The following is a 23,846-nucleotide window of genomic DNA, read 5'->3' on the forward strand; positions in this document are numbered from 1 at the left end:
TTCCTTTGAAAAAATTTGTACTTGAAGTTTAATTATATATTAATATACTTACAAAGTTTTAAAACAATCAATGTAAAACTTTTTTAAAAATAAATTTTCAAAAACCACCTGTTTTTTTGTCAGTCACACTGGTTGAGCCCCTTAACTCACTATTCAGAGTACATTAAGTGTACTTTTTGAATTAGTGTCTTAGCTAATTTCTCTTCCAATAACATTGATGCTGAACATTCTTCAATGGAATATTCATGGCTATTATAATAACTACTCAAATTTAGAAATATTAATTAAAGAGCAATCCCCTAAGATAATTTGTCTCCAAGAGACTCACTGCAAATACGGCTCAACTCCAATATTACCTAAGCAATATAATGGACATTTTCACAATTTTAGTTATAACACTACTGCTAAGCAGGGTACAGCTTTGTTGATACACAAAAGCATTCCATATAATCTTATAAACTTCAATTCAAACTTATCTATTGTCGCCGCCGAAATTAAATTAAAACTCAAATTCACCATTATTTCCATTTACATTGCTCCACAACAAAATATCTTAGCGTCTGATCTTCGAAACATACTAAATGTAGTTAATGGCCCAGTGATAATAGTTGGTGATCTGAATGCTTGGAGCCCTCTTTGGGGCTCACCAAATCATAACACAAAAGGCATAGTCATTGAAGACTTTATCTTATCATCTAATCTCTCTGTTCTTAATGATGGATCGCCCACTCACCACAGTACCCACAACTCCCTAACGCACATTGATGTATGTCTATATTCCTCTCAAATTGTTCCTATGTGCAATTGGTACATCATTAACGACTTACACAACAGTGACCATTTCCCTACCATAATTTCTGTCACAGTAGATCTTTATACTTCTCATCGTACTATTCCACTGTTCAACACAAAACGGTCTAATTGGCCACTATTTCAGAATAAAATTCTAGACTTATCTATTTTATACCCCCCTAATGTTAATATTAACTGCGAAGCTGCTCTCATTAAAACGATAATACGCACAGCAGCCAACGAATCGATTCCCTGTACCACTCGCAAAAAATTTATGAGGACTGTTCCATGGTGGTCACCCGAGTTAAAATCTTTAAGAAACGCTAAACAGAGTGCTTGGAGAGCCTACAGGAAAACCTCCTCTTATAATGACCTAATATCATATAAAAAAGCAAATTCTTTATTTACTAAAGCCAAAAAAACTGCTAAACTGCAGAGTTTTGCAGATTTCACCAAAAAAATCAACCCTAGTACTTCCATATCACTGATTTGGCAAAGCGTTCTTAAATTAGTTGGTACGTACAGACCTATTATTCATCTAGTGGAATCATCTTCTACTATAGTCACTGACCCAAAAGACATCACAGAAACTTTTACTAAGCACTGGTCCTCTACTTCTAACGATTTAAATTTCTCATCAGCTTTCCGTTCAGCTAAAAACACAATTCTTAGTCAACCTCCAAATTTTATTTCTAATCGCAAATCCAATATGATCGACTCTCCTTTCCTACTTACGGAACTAGAAAGCTGCCTAAAGTCATTTACCGGAACTACCCCAGGCCATGACAAAATTTCCTACCCAATGTTAGTTAATTTGCCAACTGTCTTTAAAAAACGTTTTCTTAATCTTTTCAACAACATTTTTGATACGGGTTTTATCCACACTCCTTTAAAATGGCGACTATCATTCCAGTAAAAAACCCAAATAAAGATGCTAATCAGCTAGATTCCTATCGTCCTATATCCCTGCTCCCCTGCATCAGTAAACTTCAAGAAAAAATGGTTTCCAAAAGGCTAATTTGGTTGTTAACTTCTACAAAGTAACTTTCTCCTAATCAATTCGGTTTCCGTTCAGGGTCAAGCACAATGGGACCACTATATTACATTGATCATTTAATTTCAAAAAACTTTTAATCTAAAAATCATCTCTCTATACTGTCAATTGACTTTGAGAAAGCGTTCGATAGAGTGGGAATACACATTGTGCTTAATAAGCTACTTGAACTCAAAATAGGCCCTAAAATGTACAATTACATTAAATCTTTTCTAACGGCACGGTAATATGTAACCGAGTTAACAATATACAGTCTTCTATCCATCCACTTTCTAATGGTATACTGCAGGGCCCCCCCCCCCCCCCCCCCCTTTCAACAACATTATTCTTGATTGCTTTCATAGACCTCAGCAAAATACTTCGCGCCCAAAAGGAGCGAAACTCTCACTTGAAAAGTGCAGGCATCTACACGTGTGTCGGAAACGTTTTTGTGACCCCATCTCAATAAATATGAACAACTTTTCAATAGAAAATATTAATCATCTTAAAATACTAGGTTTAATTTTTGATTCTAAGCATAATGTCTCCTGATCGAAAAACGCGAAACCAGATCGATCATGTTGTGATAGATGGAAGACACACTTCTAGTGTATTAGATGTACGTACGATCCGAGGACCCAACATCGACTCGGATCATTACCTTGTTGCAGCCAAGCTGCGCACCCGCCTCTATGCAGCAAAAAACGTACATCTACCTACGCAAAGAATGTTCGACATCGAAAAGCTGCAATCACAACAGAGAGCCAGGAGATTCGCCAATCGACTCTAACTCCTGCTCTCGGAGAGCACTGCCCAACAAACCGGCATGCGCGAGCAATGGAGCAACATTTCTCGTTCTCTACGTACCGCCGCCGAAGAAGAAATCGGATTCCGGCGAGCCTGAAAAAACAATTGATACGACGAGGAATGACATGCTGCCGCAGAAAGAAAGGATGCCGCCTATAGAGCCACGCTGCGATCGGGCGCAACGCGAGCCATGTGGGATCGCTACAGAGAGCTGAAAAAGGAAGAGAGACGTATTATCCGACAGAAGAAACCGGAGACCGAAATACGTGAGTGCGAGGAGCTTGAGATGCTGGCCAATAGGAACAACGCCCGAAAATTTTACGAGAAAGTTCGGCGGCTTACAGAAGGTTTTAAGACCGGGGCGTTCTCCTGTAAGAACAAAGACGGCGAACTGATGACTGACGTACAGAGCAATCTTAAATTATGGAGGGAACACTTCTCGAACCTGTTAAACGGTGACAGCTACGCATGTCATAGAGAATGTGAAGATCCCGATACCCCAATCGTCGACGACGGAATTGTCGTTCCGTTACCCGACCATGACGAGGTGAGAATAGCAATATCACGGCTAAAGAACAACAAAGCCGCGGGCGCCGACGGACTGCCGGCTGAGCTATTCAAACATGGCGGCGAGGAGCTGGTAAGGTGCATGCATCAGCTCCTATGCAAAATATGGTCGGATGAAAGCATGCCTGCCGATTGGAATTTAAGTGTGCTCTGCCCAATCCATAAGAAGAGCGATCCTGCAATTTGTGCCAATTACCGCGGGAATAGTCTTCTAAATATCGCCTATAAGGTTCTGGCGAGCGTATTGTGTGAAAGGCTGAAGCCCACCGTCAACCAACTGATTGGACCTTATCAGTGTGGCTTCAGACCTGGAAAGTCTACCATCGACCAAATATTCACGATACGCCAAATCTTGGAAAAGACCCATGAAAGGAGAATCGACACACACCATCTTTTCGCCGACTTCAAAGCTGCATTCGACAGTACGGAAAGGAGTTACCTGTATGCCGCTATGTCTGAATTTGGTATCCCCGCAAAACTAATACGGCTATGTAAGATGACGTTGCTCAACACCAGCAGCGCCGTCAGAATTGGAAAGGACCTCTCCGAGCCGTTTGATACCAAACGAGGTTTCAGACAGGGTGACTCGCTGTCGTGTGACTTCTTTAACCTCATGTTGGAGAGCATCGTACGAGCCGCAGAACTTAATCGCTCAGGCACAATTTTTTATAAGAGCGTACAATTGCTGGCGTATGCCGATGATATTGACATCATCGGCCTTAACAACCGCGCTGTTAGTTCTGCCCTCTCCAAACTGGATAAAGAGGCAAAGCGAATGGGTTTGGTGGTGAACGAGGACAAAACGAAGTACCTCCTGTCTTCAAACAAACAGTCGGCGCACTCTCGTATCGGCACCCATGTCACTGTTGACAGTTATAATTTTGAGGTTGTAAAAGACTTCGTGTATTTAGGAACCAGCATTAACACCGATAACAATGTCAGCCTTGAAATCCAACGTAGAATCTCTCTTGCCAACAAGTGCTACTTTGGACTAAGTAGGCAATTGAACAGTAAAGTCCCCTCTCGAAGAACAAAACTAACACTCTACAAGACTCTCATCATGCCCGTCCTAACGTATGGCGCAGAAGCTTGGACGATGACAACATCCGATGAAGCGACGCTTGGAATGCTCGAGAGAAAGATTCTGCGTAAGATTTTTGGACCTTTGCACGTTGGCAACGGCGAATATCGTAGACGATGGAACGATGAGCTGTATGAGCTTTACGACGACATAGACATAGCGCAGCGAATAAAGATCCAGCGGATTCGTTGGCTGGGTCATGTCGTCCGAATGGATACAAACGCTCCGGCTTTGAAAGTATTCGATGCGGTACCAGCTGGTGGCAGCAGAGGAAGAGGGCGGCCTCCTCTGCGTTGGAAAGATCAGGTGGAGAAGGACTTGGCTTCACTTGGTGTGTCCAATTGGCGCCGGTTAGCAGGAGAAAGAAACGACTGGCGCGCTTTGTTAATCTCGGCCAAAATCGCGTAAGCGGTTATCGCGCCAATTAAGAAGAAGAAGAAGCATAATTTTAAGGAACATTGTAGTTATTTAAGGGGGGGTAGAGTCACAAAATCGAAATTTTTTTTCTTCACTCATCTTATAGTAAATCATTTCAAGAATGTTGTGTCAAAATTTTAAGTGGATCGGAGCAGAACTCTCAAAGTTATAGCCTTTGTAGGCACTCTACCTCGAATGCGGAGCATAGATAATTTTTCAAAGTCATTTTTTCAAACGCGTTTTTCCCGAAACGACTTCTTAAAAGTCGGTGCCAATCACAACTCCGAAACTATTCAACCGATTCTTTTCAAATTTGGCACACGTTTTCTAAATCAAAAATACCTCCCCCCCACACTGTTTTTTTTTATTTTTTTTTTAAGGTTGTTTTTCACTTACAAATATGGCGAAATTTTTCGCCAAAAATGCTCGTTTTACGTTTTTTTGCCACCAAAAGTACAAAAATGAAAAAAAAAAGAATTTATTCATGTGGGGGGGGGGGAGCATTACGTCATACTTTAACTGAAAAATTCGACTTTTTTGGTTTCAGATGATTCTACGACGAATGCCGATTGGCACCGCAGAGCACCTCTCGAAAAACATATCTCCAAAAAAACTCTGTCATGGGCTTATTTGTCAATATTTTATTATTAATATTTTTTAAAAACTTATTGAAAAGATGTACAATAACATGCAACTGATTTTATTAAAGTATCTTAAGCCATATTTCTGTAAAAAATTCAAAAAAAAAGTGTTTTTTTTTAGCGCTAAACCCTACCACCCCCTTAAGAAGTAGTCTAGCTGCCCGACTTAACCTCATAAAATACCTTTCCTCTAACAAAAGCCAGATACATACTAATACCCTCCTCAATTTAACCCAACTAACCTTAATTTCAAAAATTGACTATGGCAATTTATGGCAACTGCGCAAAATCACATTTATCACTCATCAAAGGTCATTATCAAGCAGCTATAAAATCAAGTCTCAGAGCGTTCAGGACTACACCCATCAAAAATTTGTTGGCGGAAAGTGGTTTTCTCACTATTGATGATCGGATTGATTACATTACATGCCGTCAACTTCCAGTTATCTATTCAACAAGCAACTAAATTTTATCCAAAGAGATAACCTTATTAAAACAACGGAAACGCAGCATGAAACTCTCATCCGCTCTGACTTGTATACTTGATGTGGTTTCTAAATCAAACATCACACCTTTATCTTCTCCTACCTGGAAGCACCCTCCGTGGTGGTTAATGCAAGACAAATCTTTCCTCAACGGTCTCACACTTCATCCGAAACAAAGCACTAACGTAGTATTCTATAGACAGTTATACTGGCAAATTACTGATCTATTTTTACAGCAAGCTTGGCAAATATTATTCACTGATGGATCTAAATCTATTCGTGGTACATCTTTCGCAGTTGTTGACGTCATTGGAAAAATACTAGCGCAGGGCATCTTACCCACAGTTCCAACGGCTTTTGACGCAGAAGTGCAAGGCATTTTGTCTGCTCTGCATCTAGTTAAATCATCAAAAGATAAATCCATTGTATGCATTCATCTGAACCAATTTCTACCATAAAAGAGCTCATCATCCAACTAGACAAAAGAGTAAAAGATGTGGATTCCTGGACACGCTGGCATTAAAGGAAATGAGCACGCAGATAAAGCAGCCAAATTAGCTTCAAAAGCCCCATTAGTAACTTTTATGCCTTTTTCGAGGAAAGATGTGGCAAAAATAATTTTTAAATTTGTATACCAACGATGCGCTATACAATGGGCAAATTATTCTCACCCTTACAAGTCATACAACCCTAACAGAAGTGCAGTCAGACTCCTAACCACTACAACCACAGCCATGAACAAATGCTTTATTCGCCTTAGATTGGGTCACACTAATCTAACACACGCTCATTTGTTAAATAAGGAATCTCAGCCAACATGTAAATTTTGCCTCAATGCTTACTTAACTATTCCCCATATTCTCAAAGATTGCCCCCTCCTCGCTAAGTCCAGAACTATTTCCTTTTCCAATCTCAACCCCTTTGAACTATTAACATACCCACAAGAAAAAAATATTAAACTAATATTTGAGTTTTGTAAAAACATACATATTCATAAGTTAATTTAATCTTTCCTGTAATATATATACATTCTAAGCCGATAGCCCTGGCAGCTAGTGCTTAATTAATTATAATTTTATAATAATTGTAATTAATTTAAATTATAAATAAATAAATAAATAGAAATTACCTATAAATAACGTTCTTTAAATATATACAGTCTTTTTTCCTAATACTAATATAAAACAGAAAATATAAATATAAAAATTATTTTGATAGTAATTTCTTTTTGGTCTCTAAAATCGCTACTTTTAGTTGTAGTTTTGATCTGCGGCCTTGTTGTTTTTTCAGGACTTCTACTTTATATATGCGCAATTTCTCCCGTTTTAGTTGCAAGAGCTCATCGGTTGCGTTTTTTTTAACTCGTAATTTTTTTTTTGTGTTTTCCGCTGTTTCTGCAGCACATTGCTTTATTTTGTAAAAGGTAGAAATCATTTCTTCATAAAATTGTTTTTGGCCATCAGTCTGCAACTCCAGTAACCTCAATCTCTCTGCTTTTTGAGGGATTTTATTTGTTCTCGTTTTTCCTGCTGGTTCCTCGTGAACATTTAAATTTAAATCCGCTTCACTTTTCTCAGAGTTTTGCACCAGAAGATCTGGGCTGGGATTTGACGGGGACAAAACTGTGAACTGGTCACTGGTAGTTGTATCCAAGCCAAATTCCACCCCAGGCGGATTTATGCAGACATCAAATTGCAGTAAACCAATTATACTTTCTTCGGTATTTGAAAGTCCCTGAAGTTTGTTAGGGCCCCCACCTGTTGCTCGGAGTTCAGCTTTGTTTAGCGAAATTTTTTTTTTGCTTTTGACTTCATGTCAGCTCATAACTGCCAACGGAAAATAAATATGTATTTCTACAAACATCACAAAAAAATCATTATTAACCTTAATCCATTTTGCTGCCGTTTTAACTGGTGGTCTCAAGCAGTTCAGCTCCGTTGTGAATTCCTCCCATTTTTTTGCTGCTTGTACTTTGGTACAAATCCCTTTTGCGAATTGTGGATGCGCTCCCATTAATGCAACCAGCCTTTCTAGTTGCTCTTTGGTACTCACGACTTTCAACCTAATATACATAAAATTAACAAAATAGTATATGTTTATTATTTGGTTACTATAAAACAATAAATAATCGCAAACAATTTACATTTTAACTAATGTGTTTGGTAGTTTCTATTGCTATCACCTACTATTCTTCTTCACAAACAAGAAATTTCTCTTCCTTTGTTTGTTTATTCATGGAGCCTGAGGACACAGCGAATTCGGAAGGGTAGCGAAAGCGATACACTTTTTGCCACTTTCTTATAAACTTTGTAATTATTAGTTACTTACACTGACATAAATTAACAAACAAGTGTAATATGGCAGTACACCGAGTGGTTATATATTTGAAATAAGAAAAAGAATATTTAATAAACATGAATATGGAGTTGAATAATGAATATCGTGACGCAGCTCTCGTACACCGTCCGTACGCTTACGCAGTCTCTTTCCAACTAACTCCTCTGTGCCGTTGACAGCTCGGCCTCTCCTGACTCCTCGTCGTTCCAGGACGAGTCTTCTTCGTCATCATGAATGTCTAATTCTGGACTATTAGTGCACCATGGTTTGAGATTATCGGCGGACAGCACATTGCAATAGCGGCGCTGAGTGACCATCGTATCCAGTAAATCTTCCACGATATAGCGGTCGTAGTTTAATACCTTCGTCAACTGGTATGGACCCTTGTACATAGGATCAAGTTTGTGGGATTCACCCGTATCTGTAAACACATTGTCAATTACCACCAAGTCGCCAACTTCGTACTTGTGCGGTTTCTGATGTCGTTTGTCGTATCTCTCTTTCCATTTAGTACGTTCGGTCATAATATTGGACGCTGCTATGTCGCGTTTTTCCTCCATGTCTGACACATGGACAACTTCATCATGCATAGCTTGGATCATTCGGTTGTGACTAACATCCCTTGGATCGAAGTAGAACACAAGTTCGTTTGGGCTGTATTTCGTTACCTCATTCTTCTGCGAATTTATACTCCATTGGATGGCCATAAATGACTCATCCCATACCTTGTTATTTTCCACTGTACTTCTTAGAGCGTTCAATAGAGTTTTATTCGCGCGCTCAACCTGCCCATTGGCTCTTGGAGTTCTGATAGCGGTTTTGACATGCTGGATGCCCTTTTGGTTGAGAAAGCTCTCGAACAGCTTCGACGTGAAGGCTGTACCACGATCCGATGTAACACGCAGTGGTTGCCCGAAAATAGCCATTACTTCTTCGATTGCTTTGATTACTGGCTCGCTCTTAGTATTTCTGACAGCTTTGAGCAGCACATATTTGCTGAATCCGCAGACAATAACCAACACGTAGACGTTTCCCGATTTACTCCTGGGAAATGGACCCACATGATCGATGTGCAAACGTCTGAATGGTATCGGTAGTACATCGGCAACATGATGTTCACTCTCCCTCTTACCTCCCTTGACCATATTCACCAGAAGTGCTTTCTAAGACGGTCTAATGTTTTCTCCAGTGCAAAATGTCCTGCATCGTCATGACTTGCTTTCACTACCCGCCATTGCACTGACTGTGGGACAACGAGTTTGTAATGCTCCTCCACCTTTCGGAATAACCGTGAATTTCGCATGGCATAATCTTCTTTCAGCTGCTTTAGCTCATCTTCGTCTGTCTCCTCTTCGCCTATGATAAGTGCGCATATGCGTCGTATTTTTTTATCTTGTAGTTGTATGGTGGATACCCAATCCTTCGGTCCCATAGTTTTACTGATGGATAATACCTTATCCTCGACTGTTGATGGACATGATGGTCCTTCTACTGGCAATCTACTTAGCGTATCGACATGCTGCATTTTAGTACCTGGTCGATGCTCACAAGAGAAGTCAAACTCCTGCAGACGTAGCCACCACCTGGCTATTCGTGGCCTCAATGGTGTAACCTTTTTGGTCGCCACTACAGCATTACAATCAGTCCGCACCACGAAGGTTGTGCCGAGAAGATACACCCTGAATCTTTCCAACGATTCCACAATCGCGAGGACCTCCAACTCATGACTTGGATATTGTGACTCGGCTGCGCTACACTGGCGACAATAGTATTGGACCGGCTTCCAATTCTTGTTATCGGACTGTAACAAGATTTCTGATACTCCAATGGCGCTTGCGTCAGTGTGCACCTCGTGGTTTTTCATAGGGTCAAACACAACTAAAACAGGCTGGGTTATTAAGATGTCTTTAAGCTTCGTGAACGATTCCTCTTGCTCTTTGGACCACTGGTATTTTGCATTTACTTTCAGCAAACTTGCTAATGGTTTCGCTATGGTGCTGTACCCTTCGACGAATTTCCGGAAATATCCAGTCAAACCCAGAAATTGTCTAACTTCGGTCGTTGTACGTGGTTGAGAAAATTCTTTAATGCATTTGGTTTTCTCTTCACCTGGTTAGATACCTTCTTCACTTACGATGTGTCCCAAGAATTGTATTCTGGTAGCCATAAAATTACACTTTGATGGTCTCAATGTGAGCCCTGATTCTTTCACGGCTTGGAGAAATTCAACTAATACTTCGATGTTTTGTGCTACACTCTTCGTTGCGATGATGACTTCATCTACATAGCTAACAATTCGGTTTCGATGCTTTAGACCTCTTATCAATTTCGTTACCATTTCTTGGAAGACCATTGGTGCGCTTCGTAGACCGAACGGCATTACGTTATGTTCAAATAAGCCATCTGGTGTTAGAAATGCCGTATAATGTTTACTTCCTTCCGTCAATGGAATCTGGTAATATCCTGCCGTCATGTCTAACGTTGTGAAGACTGTGCTTCCAACTAGCTTGGATAATTGTTCTTCGACGATCGGCATCGGAAAATGCTTTTTCGCCGTTACAGCGTTAAGTGCCCTGTAGTCGACACACATTCTATCCTCTCCATTGGACTTCTTAACTAGAATCACCGGTGCTGCATGCACTGACGAGCTCGGCCTGATAATGCCACGTTCAAGTAACTCATTCACGATTTTGGATAACGTTGTATACTGTATTTTCACCGTTGATACTGTATTTTCACCGTCGTCTTCAACTTCGTCCACATCTATTTCATCACCTGGATATATTTCAGCCAGCTTTGCTAATTTAGCCGCTCTATTCCCCACAACACTAATGTTCTGATTTTGTAGCAATTTATTAGGGTCCACGTTTTGGTCTCTATCTCGAGACCCTAGCCACGGAGCGGCATGAAAAATACTCTGAACTAAAGCATTCACCAACAGCTTCCATTTGATACCCATATTGTACATACACATCCGAAGGTTACCCGGGTCCACGTTTTGACCTATATCTCGAGCCCTATCCACCAATAGGCATCCAAACTATACGTAAACCATCTTCAATACCTACTTAACAATGTGTGTAAGTTTGGTTTAATTCGAGAGTGTCGGAAATTGTGGGAAACCAAACTTTTTATTGAACAACGTCACGGTTTTAATGTATAAAATAACATTTTTACTTAAATTATGTAAAATCTCTCGATTTTTTTCATATATTATAAATATATATGATTCGAGCGACAAAAACTGTTATTTTGAGAATTACTTATCAAACAATGTCGATTCATGATAATTGTTGTAATTAGTAGTTTGTTTGCAATTCAATCTTCAGAAACCTTCGTGCACACAGAAATAATCGTTATTTATTGTTATACTAGCAAACCCGGCCCGCTTCGCTGGGCAAAGACATGGTGGGTCCACGTTTTGGCATATATTTCGAGACCCTAGTCATCAATAGGTATGAAAATTACCCCACATTAAAGCACTTATCGACAGCTTTCATTTGATGCCCATATTGCACATCCACAACCAAAGGTTACCCGGGCCCACGTTTTGACCTATATCTCGGGACCCTAGTCACGGAGCGGCATGAAAAATACTCTGAACTAAAGCATTCACCAACTCCTTCCATTTGATACCCATATTGTACAAACACATTCTAGGGTCCACGTGTTGGTCTCTATCTCGGGACCCTAGTCACGGAGCCGCATGAAAAATACTCTGAACTAAAGCATTCACCAACAGCTTCCATTTGATACCCATATTGTATATACACATCCGAAGGTTACCCAGGCCCACATTTTGACCTATATCTCGAGACCCCAGTCACGGAGCGGCATGAGAAATACTCTGTACTAAAGCATTCACCAACAGCTTCCATTTGATATCCATATTGTACAAACACATTCTAGGGTCCACGTGTTGGTCTCTATCTCGGGACCCTAGTCACGGAGCGGCATGAAAAATACTCTGAACTAAAGCATTCACCAACAGCTTCCATTTGATACCCATATTGTATATACACATCCGAAGGTTACCCGGGCCCACGTTTTGACCTATATCTCGAGACCCCAGTCTCGGAGCGGCATGAAAAATACTCTGTACTAAAGCATTCACCAACAGCTTCAATTTGACATTCATATTGTACAAACACATTCTAGGGTCCACGTTTTGGTCTCTATCTCGAGACCCTAGTCACGGAGCGGCATGAAAAATACTCTGAACTAAAGCATTCACCAACAGCTTTCATTTGATACCCATATTGTATATACACATCCGAAGGTTACCCGGGTCCACGTTTTGACCATTTTCCCGGCAATTATTCGAATTTTTCTCACCTTTAAAACCTTCCCTAGACCTCCACGAATAATTCAAGACCAAGATAAGATAAATCCGTTCAGCCATTCTCGAGTTATAAGCGAACATAGGGACAGATTTTCACATTTATATATGTACTAGCAAACCCGACCCGCTTCGCTGGGCAAAGACACGGTGGGTCCACGTTTTGGCATATATTTCGAGACCCTAGTCATCAATAGGTATGAAAATTACCCCACGTTAAAGCACTTATCGACAGCTTTCATTTGATGCCCATATTGCACATCCACAACCAAAGGTTACCCGGGCCCACGTTTTGACCTATATCTTGAGACCCCAGTCATGGAGCGGCAAGAGAAATACTCTGTACTAAAGCATTCACCAACAGCTTCCAATTGATATCCATATTGTACAAACACATTCTAGGGTCCACGTGTTGGTCTCTATCTCGGGACCCTAGTCACGGAGCGGCATGAGAAATACTCTGTACTAAAGCATTCACCAACAGCTTCCAATTGATATCCATATTGTACAAACACATTCTAGGGTCCACGTGTTGGTCTCTATCTCGGGACCCTAGTCACGGAGCGGCATGAAAAATACTCTGAACTAAAGCATTCACCAACAGCTTCCATTTGATACCCATATTGTATATACACATCCGAAGGTTACCCGGGCCCACATTTTGACCTATATCTCGAGACCCTAGTCACGGAGCGGCATGAGAAATACTCTGTACTAAAGCATTCACCAACAGCTTCCAATTGATATCCATATTGTACAAACACATTCTAGGGTCCACGTGTTGGTCTCTATCTCGGGACCCTAGTCACGGAGCGGCATGAAAAATACTCTGAACTAAAGCATTCACCAACAGCTTCCATTTGATACCCATATTGTATATACACATTCGAAGGTTACCCGGGCCCACATTTTGACCTATATCTCGAGACCCCAGTCACGGAGCGGCATGAGAAATACTCTGTACTAAAGCATTCACCAACAGCTTCCAATTGATATCCATATTGTACAAACACATTCTAGGGTCCACGTGTTGGTCTCTATCTCGGGACCCTAGTCACGGAGCGGCATGAAAAATACTCTGAACTAAAGCATTCACCAACAGCTTCCATTTGCTACCCATATTGTACAAACACATCCTAGGGTTACCCGGGTTCACGTTTTGGCCTATTTCTCGAGACCCTGGTATCCGATTCTTAAAATTTGTGAATCTAAACCATTCTCGAATCCCATTGAACACACACAAAAAATTTCATCAAAATCGGTTCAGTCGTTTAGGAGGAGTTCAGTGACAAACACACGAACATAAGAAATATATATATAAAGATATAGATAATACGTGGCCTACAATACCCGCCAGAGCGATTTTATTCACTGACTTCATAAAAATCATTTGATTTTGTATATTAAATTGTTAAAATCCGACAGTCCTTCTAAAACAAGTTTAGAAAGCAGGTGCACACAGTAAAAGCATTCAAATACTTTTTTTAAACATATGTTCTTAATAATATATAGATAACCGTATTGATGTAACCAAATATTTTGTCAATGATTTCCATTTTATAAAACACTAGCTGACACGGCGAACGTTGTTCCGCCCTAGAGGCAATAAAAAAGCAGATTTTTGATTTTATTAAGTTAATTTTTTTATTAATCAAGTATTTCAATGAAGCTTTAATAGATTGCACTCTTCAGTTAAGCACCTTGTGATACACGACATTTTTTGTTTTATTATCAGATGCAAGAACAAACAACGCAGATGGATTTCCGACCCGTGAACATGCCACATATAATCGACCATGTGAGAAACATTGATTTTCTAGATTCAGACCACAAACTTTCAAGGATTGGCCTTGTGATTTGTTAATGGTCATGGCGAATGCAAGACAGATCGGAAATTGAAGTATTTTAAACTCAAACGGAAGATCGGTTGGGATCATCGGGATCCTCGGAATGAGAACTTCTTCACCTTCGAATTTTCCTTTGAGTATCGTCCCGTAAATCACATTGTTCATCATTTTATTTACCACCAAACGCGTACCGTTGCAAAGTTTTGGTGGGCTTATGTTTCGAAGTATGATTACTACGGAGCCAACTTTTAGGCGTAAATTGTGTGGTGGTAAGCCAGGCACATCCAAGGAGTTTACAAATTCAATTGGATAGTTGGTGGCTTCATCTTCATTTGCTGGATTTGAATGAATGCATTGTTCAAATGACATCATTTTGAATTATGTAGTTTAGGTCATCTACATCTTTATTCTTAGCCGCTAAAATAGCTTATTTTTGTAGTTATTAATGATGTTTGGGAATACTTTATTGATAAGTTCGTCTTTCGATGAGACAAAGTTACAGAAATTCTGAGGAAATGAAATCAATCCGCTCGATTCGTCGACAGGTACTCGACCATTACCGATAGTCAGTAATTGCTCAGAGAAATCTTAAGTAGATGTATCATTAAGTAATGCAACTCTCATGTTTGTTGTCAGCTGAAGTTTCTTCACATAGCGGGAAGTCGCCAGACAGTAAAATCATTGCGTCTCCAAAAAAGTCAATAATGGCAATTTCACTCTTTCACTAAGGCAGCACAATCCGGGCGTTTGTCCGGAAAACTTCAATGCGCCAAAATACTCGCAAGCAACGTTCATTGGCCCAATACAAACGCTAGGATGCAAGAAGTAATGAGTGTTGCAATCATATCGAAACGCTGCTCGATTCAAATCACTACTTGATAATTCTCTTCTTGTGCGTCGAATATGATCTACTTGTTGATCTCTGTTATTCGCTCGACGATTTCACATTACCAACCGAGCCGTTTCACGGGCTTCCTCGCTTTGCTCTTGTGATTGAGAAGCACGAAGTCGAGCCATACTAACGCGGCGCTCTTCACGGGCAATTCCTTGTGCTTCTTCAGTCGTTTAATTCGCAATGTTTCGTATCCTGCTTGCATTACGGCTTTGTCGGGAAAGATTCGATCGTCTTGGTCGCGGCATTGATAATGATGATTCAAAGAGAATACAAATTACTGTGATTATATATTTCTGACAAAATTTATATTATCAAATTTTCTACTTAACCATAGACAAAATTACGTTTAGCTGTCATTTGCGTTTTGTTATTCCATATCAGATGCGTTTTTGTTATATATATAGTGACTTCACGGAAACGCGTTCGAATGGGATAAAAAGTATCCTTTGTCCGTCTCCTGGTTCTAAGATACCTCTCCACCATTTTTCAGCCAAATCGGTTCAGCCGTTCTCGAGAATAGTGTAACTAACATGACTTTCTTTTATACAATATAGCGTTTGCTTTTTGAATCACCTATTTTTTTGAGAATGGTAACACAAATGACATGTCTAATGTGTTCATAATTTACTTAAAGGTTTGACATTTACGAAATGGGACAAAGCGGGATCTCGAGAAAAATAATAAGGAAAAGGAAGTTTTGAACAAGACTCCAAAATTACATAATTATTTCACGAAAAAAGGTGGCAGAAGAGAAAGCTGGTCCGGAAAAGGATTGTTTAGTCTTAGAGAACAAAGGTACGTCTCATAAGGATTAATATCAACTGCATGTCCAGAGTAAAATATGTATTTTCACCACTCGCGTATCGAAAATTCGATTTTCGACGTCTACCAAGCATTGCGAATCTCGATCTTTTCACGTTGGTCTATTTTCTCAACTCGATTTCATTTACTCAATTCATATGAGTGGAGTAAGTAAAACAGCTGTTCAATATCGATACTCTCACTGATATATATATGATACTATCGATAGCCGGGACTACTCTCGCGCGAACTGCACATGACGCATATGTTCTCGCTCCTAAAAACGATATTGATGAACAGCTGTTGAATGATTGCTTTAATTCTTCGTTTGCAGATGACAACGATGTGACTGTTAAATTTTTAAGTAACATATCACTATTTCAACCTGATGGTATGGGCTCATTTCCGACAACGAATAATGATTTCGATGTTCTCAGTACGACTTCTTGTTTTCTACCTTCTACAAAAGAGAATGAAGAAATTAAAAATTTAGCTAATAGCGACGAAACAACAGAGATCAAGTCGAACGAGAAAATCATAAATGATGATCAAGGAACCTAGATAACTAGTGACTTTATCAGAGATTACGTAGCGGAAAATGGATGCAGTCAGAACAAAAACCTCGATTTTTCTGTCATAGAAAGAGTTTATAGCGATGGAAAGGCTCGCAAGTTAACGGAAACATTATTCGAGAGAAAACTGCTCAATGGTGAAAAAGTCCAACGCCCTTGGCTTAGTTATTCAGCAAGTAAGAAGTCTGTATATTGCGTCTCCTGTCTTCTGTTTGATGCAGACTGTTCGTTCAATGGAAAGGGAGGTTTCAACGATTGGAGGCATGGAGGAGTTCGTGTAGCAGAGCATGGGAATTTGAAAAATCACATAAAAATATGACGATCCTCAAGGAAAGATCGAGCATCAAACAAAGAATAGATAATGATTTAATGATCCAATTTGACAACGAAATCACTTATTGGGAAAACGTATTAAAAAGAGTTGTTGCTGCTACGAAAGCTCTAGTCTCACGTGGGCGTCGATTCCGCGGAAGAAATGAAAAATTCGGCTCACCAAATAATGGCAATTTTGTGATGCTCATCGAATTGCTGGCATTATTTGATCCATTTTTAGAAGAACATATAAGAAGATATGGCAACAAAGGATCGGGAAGTACAAGCTATCTGTCAAAAATCATCTATGAAGAGTTTATACAATTGTTGGCAGATGAAGTACCAAGGCATATCTATACAAGGTAATAGCAGTTGTACAAAAACAAAAAGTTACATGTATTTTGTTCTTGCTTCTTTGGCACAAGTGTCAAAATAATTATTTCCAAGGCGAATTGGATTGTGAATAGTAAATAAACGCAAACAACTTTTTTCATAATAACAAAGTGTTCGATTTTGTTATTAAATGAATAAGCAGAGCAGATAAAAAGAAATTTGCGGAGAGATAAGTGTAGAATTATATTTTGAATATTATTAATATATTGCAGACAGAAATTATACATGTGAATCATCATCAACATTTGTGGGTCTGCGTTGGGGTGATATGCATGTAAATGCAAGTAAGCAAGGAAATACTTCCTATATGCAGCACCTGCTATGAGGATTTCATAACTAGAAATTGAAAAGCTGCCGAAAAGCTAGTGAATAAAGGGATACTATAAAAATTCTCGACAAATGTTATTTGAATAAATTAAAGATGAAAAACTAAATCGATTTTTTTTTCAGTTGTGAAATTCTTTATTACGTTATAAAATATCGTTAAACTAATAACTTATTACAGACTGTGTATATATAAAGGAAAATAAAATGGTATTCTTAAAATACAAAAGAAGCACATAATTTATTTCTGAACAGTTTTTCGAATTAGCCATATATTATTTAAGCTTAAAGGTTTACAAACAACTTTTGTCTTTTTTATTACAATTTCTTTACTTAACTTATAGAATTGATGTTGACTATGATGAACTATATGTACTATGATAACTATGTATATGAATTACATTCGTTTTGTACTACACAAAGCTAGCGTTATAATAATATAACTACATGTACACATACATATATATATATGTACCAAATAGACACGTGGGTATGAGGAGAACACATATGTATGTATAATATATAAATTGGTTTACATGCAGGGGAAAACTGTTTGCTAATTTACGAATTAAAAGTGGATTTGTTCGCATATAAAAAATTAGTTTATTTCAAACTAATAACTATTTGGATTTTGGAGGTAATGATTTGCGCTTCATGCTATCCTTACAATCGAGCACTGAATGGGGCCGTCTTTCGCAGAAAATGTGTCCTACTCGCAAATGCGGATATATTCTTTAGTGCCATAACATTGCGAAAAGATATTCAATATTTTTACCACCAAATATATCCATACCGTCATCGTAAGCACCAATCTATTTGAAACAGTGTCCATTTACCGCAAATAAGCAACCAGCCATTATTAGTGTTTTAAATTGACATTTAAATTGTTCATCTTCATTCGGTTGATTCATTTGTAATGTAACCCCCAATCGAAGTCACTACACACCAAAGGACTTGCGTTTTATTCAAACGTATTGGGACTAATGAAATCCATAACCTTCACTGGACAAGAGGCTCAGCCTGCTGTTCATATTTTAGTATAGGAAAACAAGCACATCGCCTTCTGCAGCATAAGCGTCTACCATACCGAGATCTGAAACATAAATTGAAACACATAAGACAAAAAGAAAGGAAAGGAAAAAAGAACCCATTTTGCTTACCATCGTTTTGCGCACAATACACATTTCACCATATTTGCATTCAACAATGCAATAATACTATGATATTATGTACGGATAATCTTTATTTTTTGTGTTTCAATATAACTGCTACACATACTTTGAGTAACAATGTAGAAACAAAGAAATATGTAAACAAAGCAAATTCGCCTTGGCACAAATTTTTGACAGAAATGCCAATTCGCTCAAGGCGAATTAATTAGCTCTTCTAATGATACTACCTTGTATAGATATGCCTTGTGAAGTACTATCTATTATAGTTGAAGAAGCCAAAACAGCCAAGTATTTTGGTGTAATTGTAGACTCACCGCCGGATATATGACACGTTAATCAACTGACATTTTTCCTCAGATATGTACAAAAAGATGGAACACCTGTAGAAAGGTTTCTAATGTTTATTGTCAACACTGGACACAAAGCTGAAGATTTGTTAATAGCCGTAACATATGCTTTAGAATTTTTGGACCTTGATATAGCAGACTGTAGAAGTCAGTCGTACGATAACGTAAACAACCTTTCTAGCATTTATTCGGGCTTACAAGCAAGAGTTAAAGAAATCTACGACCCAGCAGAACACGCTCCTTGTGCAGCCCATTCGCTGAATTTAGTTGGAGTTTACGCAGTCGAAAGTTGCACAGAAGCCGCTTCTTTTTTTAATACAGTGACGATTCTACAAGCCCAATGTGTAAAAAAAATTGTATTGAAATCTTTGTCAGCAACAAGATGGTCGGCTCGTCAGGATGCGGTAAAAATACTCTATGAAGACTATGGAAAAATCATTGAAACTCTGATCTTATTCGAGGAAGATGTAACTGAGAATGCTATAACGAGACAAGAAGCTAGAGGACTGAGGATTCAACTAGAGAGACTTGAGATAACATTCATGCACATTCTTTGGCATTTCTTACTATCGCGATTCCACGCTGTTAGTAAAAGATTACAGAAAGTTGAAATCAACATTACTGATGTAATTAATGACTATCGTGGATTGATAAAAGTAGTAGCAGATACACGAATGCAATTTGAAGTTTATGAAAAAGAAGCGTTGAACATGTCAGAGAGTCAAGAATACCAAACGACTGTTTCGAGAAAAAGAAGAAGAAAGTTACAAGCTGACGAATCAAGAGATGGGGAAGCTCAGTTGACAGGAAGGGATAATTTTCGAGTAAATACCTTCAATATCATACTAGCAACGTTGATTCAGCATTGAGAAAGAGAAGTCAAGCATATGATAAGATATACGAGAAATTTTCAGTGATTACTGATTTTGGAGGTTTGAATTTCAAAGAGGTTCGTGAAAGATCGGAATATTTGAGAAAAGCTTATACTTCAGACCTTGAGATTTCATTCACTGACGAAATGATTCATTCTCACGCGTACTGTTCTGAACGAAAAATAGAACGTAACTCGCCATCTGACCTTCTGAAACATTTGCGGACGACCGAGTTATACACTGAGTTTCCAAATATGGAGATAGTATATCGAATACATAACACATTAGCGTCAAGAAACTGCAGCTGAATGTTCATTTTCATGTCTGGATAGAGTAAAAAATCATTTGCGTTCAACAATGTCTGGAAACCGAATAGTCTGGCTCTACTGTGCATTGAGTCTGATTTACTTGCGCTTGAATTGTGACAATTTAATACACCAGTTTGCAGTACGAAAAGTCAGACGTGTTCGGATTTAAGGTGATGCGTAAAAACTTGATCTCACAAAAGCAATCATTCCTTTTTTTTGCTCATCTAATAAAGATTGAGAATATGTTTAAGTAATATGCTGTTCTATAGGTTCAATTGGATTCTATTTATTAAGATTTACTACTATATTTTATGCTATTTATTACATTTTCTTAACACTTAATTTATAATTAAACAATAAAAATTTTACTCAACAATAAAAATAGAAATATATCAAATATTAGTCTATAATCTGTTGATTGATGGATAAAACTACCCAAAATTTGTTTTGTTACACCTGTTTATTGTGTAGTCGACGATTTTCTATGCTACAATACAAAAACGCACATGGTGCACAGGGCGGCATTTTGTGTAAATCTGGCACTGAACACAGGGTTGTATGTTGTTGTTGTTGTAGCAGCGTAAACATTCCCTATATTTACATATGAGGAATGCTGCTGTAGTGACAGTCCTTGGCAGGATATAAATCCGAGTCGTTTCTGTAACATAGAACCGACTGTCGTGGAAACGCAGGGTTGTATGTCAAAGAGTATGGTTATTATCTAGGATTATTTTAAAATCTCAGATTTTGAGAGAGAAATTTTGTATGGGAAATCTCGCTATTTAATTATGGATTAGGAGTTAAGCACGAAAAAGTGGATCATCTACTTATATGTGTACGTATTATAAGTCTGTTCCAGCATTTAGTCAGAAATAGTCAGGAAAATTTTACTAGAATAGTGAAACAAAACTTTTGTGTGATGCGACAGGAGCAACTGGTTAATTTGTTAATTGGTATTACATGCAGTGTTGCCAGTCTATTACAATTGTAATAGATCTATTACATTTGTTCTCAGTTTATTATGATATCACACTTCATATGAAATCTATTACAATTTCCAATTCTAAGAGGAAACAGGAAAAAATTGTTCATGTTTTAAATTACAATTTCAGCCAAATTTTGAAAAAAATGTTTTATAAAAGACGTATTGGGAAACCTTCTTTATCCATCGCTGCTTATGTAAGTCCCATTGTTAACGAGAGAGGGCGAGCAGCAGCCATAAGAGTAAACATGATGTATACTAAAAGGACATATGTATGGAGATATTTTTGTTTCATTCGCCCTTTTGACAATAATTTCTCCGCTACTGCACATCGTCAATTTTGAATAAGTATAACAACACGATACAACACGTTGCAACTTGCAACGTGCGCATTGGCCTAAAGGCTTAAAATATTAAACCCGCTAATGTTGGAAGAATATATGTTAATTAGTGATATCCTGTGTTACTGACTGTGTTATGACGTTTATTTGACTCTGCCTTTCTGAATGAGCTTTACTGCTTTGTTAGAAGTTTATTCAGTTCGAGAATTGTCACTGTGATGAGCATGTCAGTGTGATAGTGAGTGTTTTGTTTTCGTTTTAGTCAATTAAATCCTGTTGATACATCAGTATGGAAAGGTGAGTGTTTCTGAACATTTTCTCACGTGAAATAATTGCGGATTATTTTTTCAACGGACCATGAACAAGAATTTAATATAAAAGAATATCTACATGTATGTATAAGAAGGAACCCGTATTTTATCTTGCAGATTTATTATTAAACGAAAATTAGACGATACTCAAAGTGTGCATAATGACATAGAGGCTAAAATACTAAGAACAAGTGATGCGGAAACTATGTCGGCGTGTGAAGATCGTGCAAATGAAGAAGTGATATTTACTGAGGTTTTCGATGACAAAGAAAATAATAACAAACCAAAAACAAAAAGCTACAAACAAAAGTTCAAAGATGAATGGAAAAAAAAATTTCTTTGGCTGGAGGAACGGAATGGTGGAGCGTTTTCAAAGGCATGCAGTAAATCTCTTCACAATGGAATCACACACTTACAGCGGCATGAAAAATCTGAGAATCATCCCGAGAATTTGAATTAAATAAAATGTATTTTGGCGTCAAAACATAAGTCCTACTAACAACCGTTGACTTGGATAAACAAGAAGTTCACAAATTTCGTATTAATGCTTTGAATTTTTACGTTGAATAAGCCTCGCAAATTAGACTGCGTATTGATTTCTCTGATCCAACGTTGACATTTGTTAGTTACTTCGATCCTAAAAAGGCTTTGAGCGGTGAAATACAAAGCATAGCTGTTGATAGCATGAAATTATATCCTCATTTAGTCGATGATGTCGAGAAATTAGACGCTGAATGGCGTCTATTGCCTGATACGACTGAATGCAAACAGTGGACGAATGATAACTTCGTTGACTTTTGGACAAAAGTTATTGTTTGTAAAAACTTCATGGATCAGACACTTTTTCCGAATCTTTCTGTTTTAGTGAATGCTCTTATATCTTTACCGCACTCTTCTGCAGCCGCCGAACGAATATTTTCTCAATTAACATTGTTAAAAACGAAACAAAGAAATAGACTACAAATAAAAACAATTGATAGTATAATGCATGCGAAACCACTTTTGCACGATGAGACACATTATGGTAATTGTTATTCATGGAAACCAAGAGCTTCATTGCTTAAAAGAAAGCCACTTTACGAATAACTTACTAACGTAGGACAACTATCTAATCAAAAAATTCGATCTCAAAATAATATATAAAATATATATACATATATATATATATATTTATTTATACATATATTTATGTATGTTCAACGGTTATTAAAAAATATATAATACTCTAAAAATTCGCTCTAAATAATTTGTTTTGTTTTCATTACATATTTTGATTAAGTTTAACTGTGAATAACGAATACGTATTTAAACCTAAGCGCCTGATAGAACTCTATGAGCCGCCACTTATTGCGCATGTAAAAATTTCAACTTTCTCCGCTAGAGTACACCCTATTACGGAGTACAGCAATCTATTACTTTTTTGATCATCGCTTTAGTACGCTGCTGCGATTGGTTCTGGCAACACTGATCACATGGTGGTGCATAACAAAAATATTGGCCCTTATCAAGGCGAATTTATTACAGGTGACAGCAAACACATATAAGTAAAACCCTACATGTATTGTTGTTGCGTTTGGTGCAAGCATCACGTCAAAATCAGTAATCAAATGTAAACATACGAATGTAAACATACCATTACATACAAACAAAGCATATCATTTTGACGTAAGCCATACCTACGGCGAAAAATTCAGCTGGGTGAATGCTGTCACCTTAATAAATCCACCTTGGCCCTTATTATGAGCAACATTCGATCTTCGACTGTAGTCCAAAGTGCTGATCGAACGAATTTTCATTTGGTATTATGGTGCTCATTCGTTGAAGAATAGGACTATTGTGAATTTCGAACGCTCGACGCATGTACAATAGA

This window comes from Anastrepha obliqua, unplaced genomic scaffold (assembly GCF_027943255.1).
Source record: "Anastrepha obliqua isolate idAnaObli1 unplaced genomic scaffold, idAnaObli1_1.0 ptg000012l, whole genome shotgun sequence".
Classification (NCBI taxonomy): Eukaryota; Metazoa; Arthropoda; class Insecta; order Diptera; family Tephritidae; genus Anastrepha; species Anastrepha obliqua.